At 42.5% G+C, this 13,802-nt stretch overlaps 1 long non-coding RNA gene across 1 annotated transcript; it reads right to left on the reverse strand.

Moving 5' to 3' along the window:
• Positions 1-9,961: 9,961 nt before the first annotated feature.
• Positions 9,962-11,735, reverse strand: LOC308482215. Its single transcript, XR_013989158.1, has 2 exons — positions 11,474-11,735; positions 9,962-11,273 (listed from the first exon to the last, which is right to left on the reverse strand). It is a non-coding gene; the product is annotated as an uncharacterized lncRNA (long non-coding RNA).
• Between the last annotated feature and the right edge of the window lie 2,067 nt (positions 11,736-13,802).

The following is a 13,802-nucleotide window of genomic DNA, read 5'->3' on the forward strand; positions in this document are numbered from 1 at the left end:
GGCCTCGGCATCCACAGACTGTTCTTAAATGCACATAGTTTTAAATTGCAAGCTTGCTTCAAAATTTTAAATCTAAGGAAGCCATGTTGCAACTTATTAATCTTAAACAAAACAAAATGGAGAATGGAGTGTGCAAATGTTTGTTATTTGAGAGAGGCTCTAAAAGAGAGTTTTCCTCCCAAGTGGTAAAATCCTGTATACGTGCTACTTGTGTTCTGAAAGGGGGATTACCCCACCTCCTTCCTCTAGTTCAAGTGAGGAGGCTGATTTTAAGTCTAATGGTAAATGATGTTTTGTTGTAACTTTTGAGTTTGTGAGTACACCTTTGTTCCAGTCTATTTTGGAAGGTGAAGTTAACCTAATGTTTCTGCTGCAAAGGCCTAGTTGAGCCAACTGCTCTCCCAAGCTAAAATGCAGTGTATGTATTTCATTAAGCATATGCCTATGAAAGTATGGTGTTCATTCTAAGAAAAATATGTGAGTCCAGTTTTTTACTTTGATTTGGTTGGACAGAAGAGTTATTGTAAGGCTCCTGATATCAGTCTCTATAAGACTTCCTGGCCTCTTTTGTTAGAAAATGCCCCCCTTGTTTCATTCTGCCTCTTTCAGTTTTCTTCCCCTTCTTACTTCTGTGCCAGGTAAATTTACTCCCAAGTAAGCTTCCTTTAAAGGAAACTGCAAAGAGGGGAGGGGGGAATCTTTCCTAAAGTCACCCCGCATCTCACTTTCCAATGTGCAGTTATTAAAATAATAATAATAATAATATTAATAATAATAATCTAAATTAGGCTTACTATTCCTCTGCAAGTTAAGGGGGGGAAAAACAAATCTGTTCACTTCAGTCTTCCTTTAAATATTTCTATAGGAACTTGCATTCGTTAGTCTAAGGAAGCAAACTCACTCAAACTATCTCGATCTTCCTCTTCCTTAGTACATGATAGGAGCATAGATGTTTCCTTTCCCAGTTGTAAATCTGTACTTAAATTTGTATGTCTCTTTGATAGTACAAATCTTGCTGCGAAATCTTGCTGTGAACCCTATATTTTGGAGGGTTGGACTAGATGACCCCAGGGTCCCTTTCAACTCTCCCAATTTGTGGCTGTGTGGAAGGCCATGTGTCTACAAGCATTGGAGGGTAATTCTTAAATTCTAGTGAGGTGATGAGTTGAAATTCAGCCTAGCTTTGCTCTTTGGTTTTAAGAGGAGAGAGGTGAAAGCCATGATGTTTTTGAAGCACAACTGGTAATATCAAGCATTTGAGTGATTACACTATTTATCATTTTGTCTACTATTAAAAAAAAAAAAAAAAAAAAATCAAACTTAAAAGTCTATTCAAAGTTTAAGCACATAAAATTCATATAGTCAAGTAGCATTAGCCTTGACCATCCATCCTGTAAATAAAGGGCAGAAAAAAAATAAAAAATTTTTTGTCTGCAAATGGTAAGGTTGAAATGACTGAGAATGTTGAGAAAAGCCATTTCCCCCATATATAAGGGCGTGGCATTGTTCCGCGAATGGCCAGAGGGATATTAGCCCTTTCCTGTACATAAAGGAAGCAGTCTCTTTTGCTTGGGCTGAAATTGCTAGTTTTGGTGAATACTTAAATTGCTGAGTTTCTCTTTTTTGTTTAAAATCAAACCCTATTTTCAAAATCTACTCCTTACCCTTCCCTTCCCTTATTCAAATCGTAATTTAGCCAAAGGATGCAACATTTTCAATAGTATAAAAGGTTTGCTGAGACACAATCACTCTGCACATGCACAGAGGCTAGATCAGCTAAAGAGAGAAAGAGAGAGAGAGAGAGAGAGAGAGAGAGGAAGGGGGGAACTGTAAGGGGGGAGAGGTTTTCTTCGAGAACTGCAGAGAGAAACTTATCCAAATTTCCTTATGTAAAAAAAACTTGGAACCATTGAGGGAAATCATCCTTAATGTGTCTTTGCTCCAGGGGCTACGTAAGACAAAAGGGTTAAAAAAACTAGCCCATCAAAAGTCAGGAGCTTTCCAGGTTCCAAATCTTAACATGCCAAATTCTTTTCACAGGTAAATATCAAAGCATTCCCCCCCTCAATGGGAATTTTAGGAACAGCATTTCCTGACAGGCTTCTCACATGAAATAATTTTCCCTTTTAACAGGATATGTGAACCCCGATAACAAAGTGTTTGTCCCTTTTTTCCCCCTCCCACAGCAACTTTCTTTCTGTTCTGTGAAACAAGTCTGAATCCCTGCTATATTAGTGACTTCCATCTCTTTGTGGCTTTGACACTTTTTAAAGTTACAAATAATCTGTTTTTCATTTATTTAATCCGTTTCTCCATGATGTCTATGAAGTTAATCGAAGCACAACCAAACATTGTTTGTGGAATGTTACTTGTTTACCTTTGGCCTGAGCATCTCTTATTAATTCTGTCATTTTGGCTAGTGCAAGGTACTTGCACAACTTTAAATTGCCATTCATTTTTCCTTCGTATTAAGTCACTTTCCAGTATTTTGCTATTAACATTCTAGCCGATGTTGTCACATCAAGAAACACTCTTTTATTTTCATTGTTTCTTCAGATTTCTTAAAATTGTGTGTCTTAGCATTTATTTATTTTCGTTCCTCATAAGTCAGTGTGTGTGTTTCATTATTATTTTAACCTTGTATTTTTTACAGTTCTCTTTCTCTCCAAAGTGAAGGAAACCAAACGAACTTGGCAGATAATAACAGTAATTATATGAAAATGTGATAATAATATTGGAATGAATGAAATGCTTAATTCGCTAAGATTTTTATTATTTGCAGCTTCCAACAGAAACCGAAGGACATCCTTTTTGCCTTTTGCCCCCTCCTTTTCCTAACTCTGTCTTTAAGCCCCCAAAACCCTGCCCCTTACAGGATATCACTTATTCAGATGTACAATGATGAAAAGCAGCAACAACCCCTCAACTCATTCTCCGCCATCACAAGACCTGCAACAACAACAGACACCAAAGTTTCAAAGTGGCCACAGCTATCTCTTTCAAAGGATATAGACTGATGGGGAGTGGGGCTGACAAAGGGGGGAGGAGTTGAATTACAAGGACATTTTTTCACTTGAACCTCAAGCCTCTGTGCTCCAGGATTCAAAAGATACATGCGTAAAAGATCACAATTGTGTCAAAATATGCAACTGATATTTAATTAGTTTGTTTCGTATTATGTGTTATTACGTAGGAATGTTGAAATGTGTCTGACAGTGTGTTATTTCCACAAAAGGGGGGCTATTTTTGTGTGAAATTGTTTTTATGTTTAATGTCTTATTCCTTACACCCCAGTGGAGGATTCTCATACATTTTATGCTTTTTAACAGATCAGGCTATTATGTAGTCCAATGTTTAGAATTAGATAAATTTATAACCACATTTCGTTGTTCCACCTGGCACTCTGCCAACTTCCCTACCCATTTTAAAATGTGCTAAAACTCGCTTTACCAAAGAGAAGCTGATAAGATACATGAAGGTGCATATGCTTTGGTTTAGCAGGAATGATCCCTTAGAGAGTTAAATTGACTTATTTGGACAAGTGCCCTTTTAAGAACGGTTTTCCTTTAACAGACTGGTTTGAAAGGTTGAGAACCATGGGCACATAAATTCAAATTGGACTCAGTTTGAATTGGGCAAGTGTATCCAGGCTGCAATTAGCTTTTTGGTCCTTAAAGTGCAAGTGAGCAACTTCCCATGACTACAAGACCAGAGCCTATAATAATAAAAAAAAAAATAATCCCATGGAATGGCCAAGGCGAAGACATTTCTCTCAGGACGTGTCCAAAACCTGTGCCAGCTGTGGTGGGTGCCAGGCAACATAGTAAATATGAAAGCCCTAAGTGGATTCACCAGGGATTGCCACTACTGCGACACCATGCCGATGTGAGACCACAGAAGAGCTACCTTGACACCTGAGAACACAAAAATGGCGGGGGGGAAAGCAAACTGCACTTTTCAGTCATTAGTGGATCTTCCTGCTAAATGTAAAGCATAGACCACTATTGAGAAAATATTTCTTCCAAAGTGCTAGAATACCACAAGTAACTGAGCAACAAAATATTAATTTTACGTGACATCCTATGTCTAACTATGTGCACTGTTACACCATTATATTTCTATGCAAATATCCTTAAGAAGCATGATATCCAAGTCCCTTTCAGGTTCACATGGGCACACGCATCTGGGACGGAGAATAGCAGGTTAATATTTATCACCTTAAATTGTGCGGAGAAAAGGATTGCAAAGTAGCCACCTTTGCAATCTTATCTCCGAAGGGGGGAACTGTAGCAGGAACCCCCCACCCCAATCATTCTGTTTGCACAAACTTCACACACACTCACACTCACACACTACATACGCCACATTTCTGTTATAAATTCATAGAAAATCAACCATACATCGGATTTGCACTGTTCCATTTTATTTTACTCCATGTGACAAGGACTATCAAAGGGGGGTGGCTTGGTTCTGGTCAGCCATAATCCCTTCAGCATACCAGCACATCCACAGGAGCCCTGCCCAGTTGCTATGTCAGCCCTGATAATCCCAGACAGAAGACAATCAAAATAACAAAGAACTTGCATATGTTAGTGGATTCAGCATGGACTGAATCAAAGGACAATGATCAGATCTTCCCTCTGGGGGCAGGAAACTGCAAACTCCCCTTTGTCTCCTGGAAGTGACTCATGGGCAGGGGGAAAGCCAGGTGACAGGACACTCAGGTTACCACCACAAGTCCTCCCTCAACCCCTCCTTTCTGTAATGTATGCATGATGTCAACCCCTTCTGTAATGTATGCATGATGTCAACCCCTCCTTTCTGTAATGTATGTATGATGTTTCTGGGGGTGGGCTTGAACTGGAGGAGGGGAATTTCAAAAGTTTTTATAAGGTCTTGCAGACCATCTTTCTGGGTCTTTTCCTCTCTCCTGCAAGGGAGGGGAACACCCTGTTGCAACAGTTCAATAAAGGCCAAGCCTACAGGCTGCTGTTTTGCTTCCAATTGCTCTGGTTGGTGTCTTTACTTTTTGTCCAAGGGAGCCCTCAGATTTTTCCGTTAACAGGGTGAACCATGGAATAGACCCAGTGAGTTTTATCTGCTAAGGATGATAAGTTGTTGATGTAAACCAGTGCCCAGACCACATGATTCAAACTGATTTTAGCAACGCCAGTGACAAATAGATGAATTTGTCACAGTATGCTCACTGCTGCCGATAGTCTCCTGGAATGTGCATCTACAGAAGATACCGTGGGTGTGTTCTAAGGGCAAAACAACACATGACGTAGGAGATATGTGGACGTCTCATATGGGGGGTTGTTTTTACTTGAGCAAAGCAACAGGGAACTCCAAATTTGATTTCAAGAGGTGTAGATGTGCGGTTAACCTTTTCCTCAGCCAACATTTCCTTTAAAAAAAACACCTTCTCCCCAGCTACATTCCTACCCTTGGTGGGGGAAAAAAATATGAAGTATGAATCAGCTGGGGGCCATTTTGACTGGGAAGCTGACTGCCTTTCCTCTCCTCCCTTTGCTTAGATCGGAGTTGGATCTCCCAGCAGCAGAACAACAGATATTCACGCCTAGTTTGGCCCTCAGACATACTTCCAGTTCTTTATGAGGTGATAGCGAAGTCCAACAGGTCTGACTGGTTTCCCTCATGAACTAAATGTGTGCTCTAGAACATTTCCCAGAATGTTCTCTGTGTTGCACAGGGGTTCAGTGACCGATGCACAGTAGATCCTTAGCGCAAGAGGATAAAAGGTTCCCCGAGGACAGGAACTTTTCGTAACCGGAATAACCCTTTCTCGGTGGCAGATTCTTATACAGAGGGTTGGTTTTGAGCAGAAAACAGAATCCATATTCTAGTTGGTTTGAAGTTTCTCCCTCCAGCCGACCTCACCATTTACATAAGGCTAATCCTGACACCATAAGGGTGGCACTGTGGGTTAAACCACAGAGCCTAGGATTTGCCTATCAGAAGGTCAGCGGTTTAAGCTCCTGCCAACCTAGCAGTTCGAAAGCATGTCAAAGTGCAAGTAGATAAATAGCTACCGCTCCGGCGGGAAGGTAAACGGCGTTTCTGTGCACTGCTCTGGTTCTCCAGAAGCAGCTTAGTCATGCTGGCCACATGACCTGGAAGCTGTACGCCGGCTCCCTCGGCCAATAAAGAGAGATGAGCGCCACAACCCCAGAGTCGGCCACGACTGGACCTTATGGTCAGGGGTCCTTTTACCTTTACCTTAATCCTGACACCAGGATTTTTACATGCAGCTATGAGAAGGGAGTGTGTGGAAAAAATAACAGCAAGAACAGAATTAGGAGGTCAGCAAGTGCTGCGGCTTGTTATCGGACCCCACCTGATAATAATGAGCTTTACCACCATCACTTACATCAGCAACTTTTTGTTTTTTTCTGTGTTCTAGCAGAACACTTTTCTTTTTACTGCGAGGGAAAGCTGTGTTCTGCCCTTGCAGGTCGCAGATTTGCATTGCACTCTGCAGTATTGTTTAACAGAGTAGAAGGTGCCACTCTCTTAAGGGCGGGAGAGGGATGCAAATTTGCAAAGCAACAGACTTCATTGGTGTTATGTACTAACCTTGGATCCTAGAACAATAGGCAAGTAGGATCCTAGAATGCAACAACTGATTGGCTTGCAGGAGAAGACCAATCAGGCTCCAGGAAGAAGTTAATCAGCCTGTTAGGCTGGTAGGATCATAGAATGCAACAACTGATTGGCCTGCAGGAAAAGACCAATCAGGCTCCAGGAGGGAAGCAGAATCAGCCAGTCAGATGGGACTCATTGTGTAAATAATGTATATAAAAGCACGAGGTTTGGGGGGCAATTAAATCACTGTTTTACAAGCTGTAATAAAGAGCATGAAATCACTACAGGACTCTGAGTATATTTCAATTGTGATCAAATGTTGAAAGAGAGAAATAATCTTGAACCTATCAAAATATTGAGCATAACCACACATTTCTAGGAAATCTACCCAAACACAGCCCCTCAGTTTGGAATGAATCATTGCTAATTCTATTATCTGTCTGCCAAGTGTCCAAATCACATAGTTATTCCAGCTCCCTTCAGAGGGTGGATGATCCAGTTATATTCTTAAATCCTGTCTTTGAGTCCAGGTCTGGAGTCTGCCCAGTCAGAGCCTCTTGTGTAAGCCACCATGAAGATGGGCTTTTAAATTAAATAAATGGCCGATTTTTAAAATGTAGCCATTTTGTGTTCACTAGGGCTACAGTCTGGTGACTGGGACACGGCTGGCGCTGTGGTCTAAACCACCGAGCCTCTTGGGTTTGCTGATCAGAAGATTGGCAGTTCGAATCCCTGTGACGGGATGTGCTCCCATTGCTGTGTCCCAGCTCCTGCCAACCTAGCAGTTTGAAAGCATACCAGTCCAGTGCAAATGGATAAATAGGTACCGCTGTGGTGGGAAGGTAAACAGTGTTTCCATGCGCTCTGGTTTCCATCATGGTGTCCTGTTGTGCCAGAAGCGGTTTAGTCATGCTGGCTACATGACCCAGAAAGCTGTCTTAAGACAAACGCTGGCTCCCTCAGCCTGAAAGCGAGATGAGCGCCGCAACCCCATAGTCACCTTTGACTGGACCTAACCATGCAGGTGTCCTTTACCTTTTACCTTACAGTCTGGTGCAGACTTACCTGGGAGTAAGTCCCATTGAACTCAGCGAAGCCTAGTTCTTAGTAGAATTGCAATGTAAGGCTCAGATTCAGCATTTGTTGTCAATGCCAGAGCTCCTTCCTGCGAGACTGAACAGATAAAAGTTCCACAGAGCAGCTACAGAGTGCATTTCTCTCACTGCTGAATAATAAGAGAGCAGGGCTTGCCTCACAAAAAGAGATGTGAATGGTGAGGACTCACGAAGTTTTTAAGACTTATAAAGAGTTGGCCAGGTGGAGAAACCAAACAGGTAAAGAACATGGGGGAAGATATCCCTGGCCCCTCTCTTGTGAGTACAGTGTTACAGTCCTGTTTATGAAGGATTCGGTTTATGAACGCCTCAAAACCGGAAATACTGTCCTGGTTTGCGAACTTTACCTTGGTCTACGAATGGAAGCCGAATGGTGGAAGGGCACCGGTGGTGGGAGGCCTCATTAGGGAAAGTGCGCCTTGGTTTAAGAACGGTTTCGGTTTATGAACAGACTTCCGGAACAGATTAAGTTCGTAAACCGAGGTACCACTGTACAGCAATGTGACTTGGAAGGAGGAACAGACGACCTCCCTGCATTTTAAGCCGCTAGTGTATACATAGCCTTACTAGGGAATAATCCTCATTGAATCCAAAGGGATTTATTTTCAAGTAAACACTGATAGGATGGTGATGTTATTCTCATAGTCACTGCACTGGCTTTCAAAGTGTGCTGCAAATTTATACAGTTTGTCCTTTAGGGCACATTTGTGTATAGAAATGGCCATCCTTAGAACCTGTAATTTGTCTGACACATACAGTGAAACTTCGGGCGTTTCCAGATGATAAAAAAACTCCCTGCTCTGACACATACCCTTGACAAGCCTATTCTTTATTTGTTCATGGTTTACCATACCGAAGAAAAGATCTGAACTTTCCCTGGCTGCCATTCCCAGCAGGAGATTGCGTTTTGTTTGTGTTTCACTGTAGAGGGAATTAATGTGTTTCTGGGTTCTGATGTTTAGAGAAAGAATTCGCTTTTTTGTGTCATGTTGTCACCAGAAAACCATTTTCCCTTTAGTTCTTCAACTGATTCAGTAGTAGGGCGTATGATTATGCATTGCACCCTAAAGAGGAAATGTATCAAATTTTTTTTAAAAAAAGAAGACAGTTTTGGCGCTGTTCTGAATAAAATTTGCACATGCTAATTTGAAGAAATAGATGCCCATCTATATATAATTGCTGCAATTTGTGGGGATTTATTCCCTCTTTTGGCGGTGGTGCATATGTGGCAGGAGAGAATCAAGACTTGGTTTTCAAGAACCAAATGTTTTCCTGAAAACTTAAGTTGCTCTACCATCTACAGAAAACCACTCTTGCCTTCTTCTTTCATCTTGTGCCTAGCAGGTTGACTTGCAGTAGACCCATTTTACTATAGTGTTATATATGGAAGTGAGAGCTGGACCATAAAGAAGGCTGATCGCCGAAGAATTGATGCTTTTGAATTCTGGTGCTGGAGGAGACTCTTGAGAGTCCCAGGGACTGCAAGAAGATCAAACCTATCCATTCTGAAGGAAATCAGCCCTGAGTGCTCACTGGAAGGACAGATCCTGAAGCTGAGGCTCCAATACTTTGGCCACCTCATGAGAAGAGAAGACTCCCTAGAAAAGACCCTGATGTTGGGAAAGATGGAGGGCACAAGGAGAAGGGAACGACAGAGGATGAGATGGTTGGGTAGTGTTCTCGAAGCTACCAGCATGAGTTTGACCAAACTGCAGGAGGCAGTGGAAGACAGGAGTGTCTGGCGTGCTCTGGTCCATGGGGTCACGAAGAGTCAGACATGACTAAACGACTAAACAACAACAGTGATATATATATATATATATATATATATATATATGGAGTAACAAAGGAGGGGGGGGACCCACTACTTGCATTTACATCATCATAGGACTGGGTAAATGAACATAGCAGGTAGCAGTGAATTTTTAGCAACTGATAATAGTTGAAGGGGGGGGGGTGTACACAGGCAGTAATTGCTGTTGCAAGAGCAGGGATTTGTCCCTATTTTTATCTGCTGAAATGTTGGAGGGTGTGACACCCTCACCTAGCAACCATCAACACACTGCATTATCACTCCTAGGTTAGATCTGTACAAGAGCACTTAGGAATTGTTGGGTGGAATCTAAATGGTACCTTTATTCTCCTTGTAAGGCTCTCTGGTAAGAGTGGGGAAGGGAAGGCATTTTGCTGATGCCTGTCAGGAGTCCAGGTGCCCAGCTTAATAGTACAGTAAGCATAGGTAATTGAAAAGGAAGATTTATTGCAAAAACAAACAGAAAGTTCCGGACAACTCTGACAAAGCTTCTGACATCATTAGTCAAGATGACCCTTCTGAAGACTCTTTCCAGTGTCAGCAGAAGATATTGAACTTATGACCCTTACGTCTCTTGTTTTGTTTCCTATCTAGCAGCCCTCCCATTCGCCGACTCTTCGGACTTAATGGATGAGCTCCAACCTCTTCCTGTTCTGAGACGCTGTCTCTGAATCTATTTGCTCCTATTTATGCTTCCTGCAAGCTTTGGCTGCGTTCTAGCCTGCTCTCAACTACAGCCTTATCAATCTGCCCATCAAGGTCAGGAAGAGCCGGCTCTCTCCTGCCTGACTAACATCTAAGCCTCTCTGTTCCTGGCTGCTTTCTGCAGTTGGCTGCAAACCTTTGCTTGGAGCTGGCTCGTTCCTGACAATGCCCCTCCTCCTGTAACGCCAAGCAGCTCCCCCCCCCCCATGAGAGTTGAACAAATTCCTGAACAGAGTGGAAGGTGGCATGGGGGGACTGCACAGGGAAGGGAGAATCGGCATAAATCCCCTCCATTCCTCTTCTGCTGGGTCTAAGTCCTGTGCAAACAAGTAAGGTCACAAATTGGATTTGGCCAATTGTTGTTGTTACTCTGCCATCCTGTCTTGCTCCTTACTTCTTCACATTCAGATTATTAGGCATGCAATCTTATATACATTTACCAAGGAGTCGGAGAGACTTAGTTCTGAGTAAACATGCATAGAGTTGAGCTTCAAGGGTATATTCAGGGCAGGGGTGGATTTAGGAGAGAACAACCGGTTCACCTGCATTGGGCACTGAAACAATGACTTAGAATGGAAGGAGAGAGGCGGTGGGTGCTGGATTTTGCCACTGAAATCTGAAAGCCCATAACACCGAGTAAGTTGGCATTCAGGCTACTGATTGGCTACCCCTGCTTTCTCATATGTGGTTTCTTGTACCCAAGAATGCCTAGGAACTGGAGCAACCAGACCAGGTTGATGGTAACTTTCCCTCTGAAAAGGATGTTCTTAGAGTTGGTTCACATCTGTAGCAATATCTCTCAGTTTATCAACTGAGTGCAGTGCATTTGACGGCTTGCTACTAAATGACTCCATTGAAAGCCTTGTACTGAAAGCCAACAGTAGTTCTATCTGTAGTGTTATATCTGCAGTCTCCACTCAAAAGTCAACCCATGATGCTGCTGTCGTCAAGTTATGAAGAAGATGTATGGGTGAGGCAGCCCTGTGTCTCTCCCTGTGTCATTTTCCTGGTTCAGGTTTTCATTCATTCATTCCCTTAGGAGAGAGAAATGAAGGTGTTGGTGGCGGCCCTTTCTGGCCTCACAAGCCATTACAAGAAAATAATTATCCTTCCCCCACAAAAAATGGCATGGCTGTTTTTTCTCCCCAGTCAGCACTGATGTAAAGGAGACAAACAGCTTTGTCCAAAGTGACCCATCACATTAAGTTTGTGCAATTTCTTTCTATACACCTACCCAATAAACAGCGAATGGGCGAGATCCAGAAGTGTGAAAGCTGCCCGTGAGTCAAAAGTTTTAGCCTGGCAGATCCTGTCTCTCTCTGTCAGGTCTTTTCTCCTAATGTGTGAAAGGCTATTTCCTGCTGACTCACCTCCAGTCAATCCCTTTATGCAAGCGAACATAAAAGAATAATCCACATGGAAGATAAGATACACTCTGAGTCACTGGTTATGGGAACCCCCCCCCCATTTGTTACTATGGGTTGAAAACAACCAATACTCGGTGTAGATCCATTAAAACCAATAGATTTAAGTTAGCCATGGCTCGCTTAAGTCCATTGAGTTCAATGGGTCTCTTCTGAGTACAAGTGCCTCCAGAGCATCAGTGTTTTGCAGAAGGTGTTCAAATGCATACTGGACTGGAAACCCACCAGAGCACAACACATAACTTTTAAAAACAACAATAGACTTTTTGCAGTTTGGAAATACATTGGAAAATGTAGGATGAACGGCTAATGGAAAGATGTGTAAACACTCCACTAATAAATCAAGATGAATGCTCATTGTCATATAACTTCCTTGTAAACAAATCAGTGTGAATGCTTAATAAAGACCAGCTGTAGTCTAACCACTATCTATGCTTTGATTGGTAGTTAATTGTATAGGGCCATCGGTGTACATCACATGTTAGATCATAGATTGATCCCTATTCTAAAGAACTTTTGGACTAAAGAAATGTGTTTAGTCTGTGCCCTGGTCCAAGAACTGTTGGGTCGATAGGATTAGCAAACACACTTGAATTCTAATTATGCATTCAATGTGCATACCAGGTTTCCTTGCTTTTATCTTCATTGGTTGAAAAATTACAATGAGAGAAAGAGAGCTATGGCAGAATACAACACAAAAACCTGGAAGTTGAACTTGAAACCAGTATCTAAGAAGGCTGGAGGGATATGTTTTACTACAACTATCATCATCCCTGATGACTGGGGCAAACCAGCCAAATGGGTGGGATAATAATAATAATAATAATAATAATAATAATAATAATAATATAATTAGCAATGCTTGCTGGGGCTGCAGTAGTCTGCAATGTCTGTAGGGTACCACCAGACAATGTCTGGACTGTACCACAATGTCTGGAGCAATCCCTGTCTCTGAGTCTAACCCACCTCACAGGGCTGTTTGAAGGATCAAAATCGGGAGAACCATGTATGTTGCCTTTTGCTTGCTGGAGGAAAGATGGAATAGAAATGTAACAAACACACAAACCAAGAGAGGTGTTGCAGGCCACAACTTATGGATAGTGACCTACGTTCAGACTGGTGGGTCACCAGTTGCACAGCCTTGCTTTACCCCCTGGATCTGCTCATCAGGCCAGGTTTTTTTTAATATCCACATTTGGCAACCTATTCTGTGTATGCACTGAGGAAGGGGGAGAGGTAGAAGGAGAGGATGTCTCTGCAGTGGTACCTCTGGTTAAGAACTTAATTCGTTCCGGAGGTCCGTTCTTAACCTGAAACTGTTCTTAACCTGAGGTACCACTTTAGCTAATGGGGCCTCCTGCTGCCACTGTGCCGCCGCCGCCCGATTTCTGTTCTCATCCTGAAGTAAAGTTCTTAACTCGAGGTACTATTTCTGGGTTAGCGGAGTTTGTAACCTGAAGTATCTGTAACCTGAGGTAGCACTGTACTACTCTTGGATTTCGCCCTCAGCCATTCCTGTCTTTTAAAATAAAATCAACATCCCTGCACACTGTACTTCTTTCAGGCCCAAATAGAACACCACTGCATGCATCGCCACACTTCTGCCACGACAACTGCCTTGCGGGGGAAAAATATGACACCTTCAACTAAAGCCTAAAATGACAGAGACAAAGAGATTGACTCATGCTGGCAGATGGTTTAGATTTGTATTTGCAACCACGAAAAGGTTGTAATAATTCAGTTCATGTGTTTTGTGCTGTCGTCTTGAATGGAATTTGCTGCTTCTTTTTTGCACTTTTACTTTTCGACTTTGCTCCAGAGCAGTTCTTCCTTGCTCTTTCCTCCTCCTCCAGTGAGGAGGTTGGCCCAGCCTTTACAGGGGCGGTTTTGTTTGTGAATGAGAGAGCGATTTAGCCTTTTGTAATTACCACTTTGTGCAGGATGAGGACGAATCATGAGGACGCAAAATCAAGCACACAGGCTGAAATTGCTACTTCCAAAACAACTGAGGATGTAATGTCGGAGGATCAATGTCGGAGGAAGAGAGCAAGAGTGCAGTAGACCTGGGATAACATCTAACCTAATCATGCATTGGGGCTCCATTTCTTGATTCCCCCGCCCCACACATGGTGGGAGTGC

This window comes from Podarcis pityusensis (assembly GCF_964106645.2).
Source record: "Podarcis pityusensis genome assembly, chromosome: 7".
In the NCBI taxonomy this organism is placed as follows: domain Eukaryota; kingdom Metazoa; phylum Chordata; class Lepidosauria; order Squamata; family Lacertidae; genus Podarcis; species Podarcis pityusensis.